Source organism: Erinaceus europaeus, chromosome 17 (genome assembly GCF_950295315.1).
Source record: "Erinaceus europaeus chromosome 17, mEriEur2.1, whole genome shotgun sequence".
NCBI lineage: Eukaryota > Metazoa > Chordata > Mammalia > Eulipotyphla > Erinaceidae > Erinaceus > Erinaceus europaeus.
This window is the reverse complement of record NC_080178.1, coordinates 2,717,415-2,723,414: the sequence shown is the minus strand read 5'-3', so window position 1 is coordinate 2,723,414 and position 6,000 is coordinate 2,717,415.

The following is a 6,000-nucleotide window of genomic DNA, read 5'->3' as shown; positions in this document are numbered from 1 at the left end:
ATGTGGTCGTCCAGCGACTGTGAGGAGGGGCCGCTTGGACGTGACCTGGACTCTCGTGGAACCTGTCACCGTGAAAGCTGGCTCCTGTCCCACATGGGCCAGTACCAGGTGTTGGCGGAGTTCTCCCAGGACAGGCAGAAGACCCTTCTCCGAAGACCCACTGGGGTGGGGTTCCAAGAGCAGCACCAGGCTGGGCAGTAGCCCTCCCAGTTGAGCGAGGATCCTGCTCCCTCCTGCAGGCGGGAGACACTTCACAAGTGGCGGAGCAATGCTGTGGTTGGTGTCTTGCCTTCTCTCTCTCTTTCTCTCCTTTTCACCTTATGTCAAAAAAAAAAAAAAAAAAAAAAAAAGAAATGGAGCTGGGTGCTGGTGCACTCAGTAGAGCACACATGTTACAATGCTCAAGGACCCAAGTTCAAGCCTCTGTCCCTACCTGCCAGGTGGGAGGCTTCATAAAATATGAAGCAGTGCTACAGGTGTTTCTCTCCTTAGCTCCCCATTCTCTCTCAGTTTCTCTGTCTCTATTCTAAATAAATAAAATAAAATGATTTTAAACTGAAAAAAAGGCAGAAGAAGAAGAAGAAGAAGAAGGAAAAAGAAAAGGCCTGTTCAACCGAACATTTCCTGTTTCCAAGTCAATAAGTCACCTTCCTCTCAAAGTGTCAACTTCCTTCTTTACAGAGACAGAAAGAACTTGAGAGGGAGAGAGACAGAGAGATAGCCCTGCTTCACCGCCTGTTGCCCCCTACAGGTGTCCACTCCTAGAGAAATTGTATCTGTTAATATCAGGGGAAGCACACTGAAATGTTTATATTCTTGTTTTTGTCACTAAGATTTTCACTGGGACTTTGTACCTGCATGATCCCATCACTCCCAACTGACTCCTTGTGTATATATAATTTTAATGAAAAAGAGTAGATACAGAGGGAAAGATACTGAGAGAGAGAGAGAGAGAGAGAGAGAGAGAGAGAGAGGGAGAGACAAAGAAACCAGAAGGGTGGGGGTATATAGCATAATGGTTATGCAAAGTCTCTCACGCCCGAGGTTCCATAAGCCAGAGCTGATCAGTGCTCTGGTAAAAACAAAACAAAAACCAAAACTAGAACACTACTCAGCTGTGGTTGATGGTGATGCTGGGGATTGAACCTGGGACCTCGGAGCCTCAGGCTTGAAAGGCTTTTGCAGAACTGTTATGCTGTCACCCCAATCCAAGTTTTTTTTTATCTTTACAACATAATTCAAATTACAGAATTTATTTTACTAGTGATTCAGTGTTGTTTACAAAATTATCAGGTTTCAGGAGTGTTTCTGTACCCCATTTGCTGCATGCAAATCATTACAACCCCCCAAGCTTTGGGGCCCACATCTCACCTTTTACAAGAGACAGTCTGGTGAGCATTTTTAAACTTTTTTCCAAGTCCCGTTGCTTTATTCCTATACATCATACATGAGTGAAACCTTCCAGTAGTTGTCTTTTACTTTTTTACTTGTGTTACTTAGTGTAAGCACCTCCAATTCCCTCCATTTTATTCCAAATGATACAATGCTACCCTTTTTGACTACAGAGTAGTGTCCCGTCGTGTACATATTCCCTCCATTTTATTCCAAATGATACAATGCTATCCTTTTTGACTACAGAGTAGTGTTCCATTGTATACATATCCCACAACTTCTTTATCCAGCCACCTGTCCTTGGGCACGTAGCTTTTCGTAAACAGCCAGTGCAGCTGTGAGCTCGGCTGCATGCGTGCTTCCAAGTCAGCGCTTCCGTGTCCTGTGAGTATGTGCCTGTGAGTACGTGCCTGTGAGTATGTGCCTGGGGCTGGTGCTGCTGGGCCGCAGGGCCTCCATGCTGATCCGGCTGAGGACTCTCCAGACTGCTCTGCACAGGGACTGCAGTGGAGTCTGCACCCCCACCCAGAGTCACAGGGCTCCTTCTCTGCAGATGTTGTCACTTCCTGTTTTGCTGACCTTGGCCTTTTCTCAGGTGTGAGGTGGTTGCTCCCTGTGGTCTTAATTTGCATTTCTCTAATGATAAGTCAAGTGGAGCAAAATGTTTTCTATTTTTAACACTCTACTTTAAACTTTTTTTAAAAGATACTTTTTTTTATTTTTTAGTATTTGTTATTTATTCCCTTTTGTTGCCCTTGTTTTATTTATTATTGATGTTGTCGTTGTTGGATAGGACAGAGAGAAATGGAGAGAGGAGGGGAAGACAGAGGGGGGGAGAGAAAGACAGACACCTGCAGACCTGCTTCACCGCCTGGGAAGCGACTCCCCTGCAGGTGGGGAGCGGGGGGGGGGGGGGGGCTTGAACTGGGATCCCTATGCTGGTCCTTGCGCTTAATCCGCTGCACTACCACCCGACTCCCTAAACTTTTTTAATTATCTTTACTTCTTTATTGGAAAAAGACAGAAATCAAGAAGCACGGGGGAGATAGGGAGGGAAAGAGACAGAGAGACACCTGCAGCCCTGCTTCACCGCTCATGAAGCTTTCCCCCTACGGGTGGGAAACACTATTTTAATGAAAGAGAGATATAGAAAAAAGAAGAAGAGGAAGAGGAATAAGAAAGAGAGATACACAGAGAGAGATCAGAGCACTGCTCAGCTCAGCTGTTGGTGCCAGGAATTGAACCTGAGACCTCAGAGCCTCAGGCCTGAAAGCCTTTTGCAGAACCACCATGCTGTCTCCCAGCCCGAAGTGGAGCATTTCTCCTCTGTCTGTGGGCTCTGTATCTCTTAGTTAGAGGCTTGTCTGTTGAGATCTTCTCCCCCTCTTATCCTAGTGTTTTTGCTGTTCTGTTGTTGAGGTGTTTGATTTCTTTGTAAATTTTTGGTGTAAGTCCCATATCAAATGTATGGTTTGCAAATATCTTCTCCCAGTTACTTCGTTGTCTTTTTATCTTCAGGGCAATTTCTTTCGACATGTAGAAGCTTTTCAATGTGTTGTAGTGTCATCTGCTCACTCCTTCTTTAATTTCTCATGACCGCGGGACTGACTTTCCAAATCAATCTTTGACGCTCAGCCCCTGAAGTATTCTCCCTGTTTGTTTCTGTGTGTTTTCTAGTTTCAGGTGTGATATCTGCATCTTTAGTTCATTTTGAATTGATTCTGGTATACAGTGCTACTGATAATCTAGTTTGCTTTTCTTTTTTTCTTTCTTATTTTCTTATTTTCTTTTTTTTTAAGATGGAGGAGAGAGAGAAGGGTGTGTGTGGAGTGCAGCTCTGGAGGGGCCCTAGATAAGGTCTTGAACTCTCAAACATGGGATCCTGTGTTGAGTCTCTGACACTTCCTGTGCCAGAGGGATGCTCTGGTTCTCTCTCTCCACACTCTTGTAAATTAATTAGTTAATTAATTCATTCATTTAAAAAAAGCATTCCTTTTAGTGGCCAGGGAGGTGGCACAATGGTACAATGAAGGGCTTGTAAATTCAAGGTTCTCAGAAAAGCTTTTCTTCTCATAAGAAAAAAGGAACTAAAAAGGGAGCTAGAGAGAGAGAGAGAGAGAGAGAGAGGGCAATGACCCTGCAGGACTGCTTGGAGTGCTGTCCCTTTGTGTAACTGGGACCTTGAACATGGTCAGGTCTGCACTTCATTGGGTGAGCTGTCTCTAGGGCCCTAAACACATTTATTTCTTACCTAAATTGTAGCATGTTCTACCCAACATTCCATAAATTCTCTCCATCTTAACTGTGCACGTAATTGGCTTATTGGCCTCTCCCATGAGCGATCTCACTCCTGTCGCCTTTCCAGTTAGCTAGAGAGACAGAGAGACACTACAGCCCAGCACCAGAGCTGCCTCCAGGGCCATGGCGGCTCAGATGCAGTGCCAGGGTTCAGCCTTGGGCCAGGCGTGTGGCAGGACATACTTCTCCTGTCTACTGAGCAAACCCCATTCAGGGAAAGCCAGTCCTGTCCACAGCAGCCCTGGACTCTCTGGCCCCTGCCCACTGTGCTGTGCCAGACAGCTGCCCGAATAGCCTCTGTCTGTGACTTCTCTGGGGGCTGGATTGTGCTGTGCACTGAGTGGATGTGTGCACCCCAGAGCTTTGCTAAATAAGGCCCGGCGGGCATCCTGGAGGCGAGCAGTGCCCAGCCCAGCTCCAAGGGGCCACCGCGATCCGTGTGTGTGTGTGTGTGTGTGTGTGTGTGTGTGTGTGTGTGTGTGTGTGTGTGTGTGTGTGCAGGGGGAGGGGGCTCTGCCTGCTCCAGGGTCACAGGTGGATACTCAGCAGGCAGCCGGGAAGGGGCCTAGGCTTGGAAACAGGAAACGAGAGGGGCCTGCTTCTCCCGCTGACAGCTGCGATGCGATGCCTTCCCCACCGAGCAGGTTCTAGGAGAGGGGCTCCTGCCATCCAGGCCACATTTCACTGGAGCCTGGACCGGCCCTCACCACCGGTTCAGGCCAACGGGGCTGATGGCAGTGATGGACAGCTGCCCTGTCCAGCTCCCACCCTGAAGCCTTGAGGACGCCAGTCTAGCTGTGAGGACAGCGCAGAGTGGTATGGCCACACTCGAGCTGGCACAGGCCAAAGGAGGAGGCACCGCTTTCCAGGAAAGACTCGCAAACAAGGACGGGCCCATCAGAACCTCGCAATGGGGTGAAGAGGGCACCGCCCCAAAGGGCATTTCTTTCTCTCTCTCTTTCTCTCTCCATAGATGTTTATACGTACTTATTTATTTTGCATAGACAGAAGTTTAGAGGGCAGGGGGAGATAGAGACACCTTAGTACTTGCTTCACCACCTGTGAAGCTCCCCTGTTACAGGTGGGGACTGGGGGCTTGAACCCAAGTACTTGTGCACTGTGATGTGTGCACTCAACCAGGCACCACTGCCCGGCCGCCAGTGGAGGTTTGTAGGAGATGCCTTTAAGAGGCAGAGGATCTTGGCGGGGGGCAAGGGGGGGGGAGGCGCAGTGGGGAATCTTTGGACTGTCAAGCATGGAGCCTGCAGATTGATCCCCAGTATTGCATGTGCTAGAGTGATACTTTGGGTTATCTCATAAATAAAGTCAATAAATAAATTTATTAATATGTAAAGAAGTAAGAGGGCAGGTGAGATACATAATGGTTCTGCCAAAGACTTTCATGCCTCAGATCCCAGAAGTCAGGTTCAGTCCACTGCCAGACCGGAGCAGTGCTCTAGTCTCTCTCTTTCTCACAAGAGTAAATCATCTTAAAAATCAGAGACAAAGGCCAGTGTGATAATACAGTGACTGTGGGAGCTGGGTGATGGTGCACCTGGACCTGCAGCGAGGAAGCCCCATGAGCGGTGCTGTGGGAGTCTGTCTCCCTCTCAACTGCTCTGTCTCTATCTAATAGACAAACACATCTTAAAAATAATAAAATGGTTATGCAGAAGGCCTGCATATCTGAGGCTGCAGGCCCCAGGTTGAGTCCCCAACACTGTCAAAGGTCAGAGGTGAGCGAGCGGAGAAAGTAAGGGGGGGGATCCTTTCACTCTGAGCCTCGAGGTGGCACAGTGAGTAGCGCCCTAGCTTGGAAGCATGAGGTCCTGAGTTCAATCCCCAGTGCCCCCTGTGCCAGAGTGATGTTCTGGTTCTCTCTCTTCCTCTCTATTTTGTGTAAATAAATTAATACAATTTGTTTAAAATAACAAAAAAGGGCGGTCCAGGAGGTGGCATAGTGGCTAAGGCACTAGACTCTCAAGTGTGAGGTCCTGAGTTCGATCCCCAGCAGCACATGTACCAGAGTGATCTGATTCTTTCTCTCTCTCCTCCTATCTTTCTCATTAATAAATAAATAAAATCTTTTTTAAAAAAAGGGGGAGTCGGGTGGTAGCACAGGCGGGATAAGCGCACAAGGCGTGAAGCACGAGGACCAGCGTAAAGATCCTGGTTCGAGTCCCCGGCTCCTCACCTGCAGGGGGGTTGCTTCACTGGCAGTGAAGCAGGTCTGCAGGTGTCTGTCTTTCTCTCCCCCTCTCTTGTCTTCCCTTCCTCTCTCCATTTCTCTCTGTCCTATCCAACAACGAT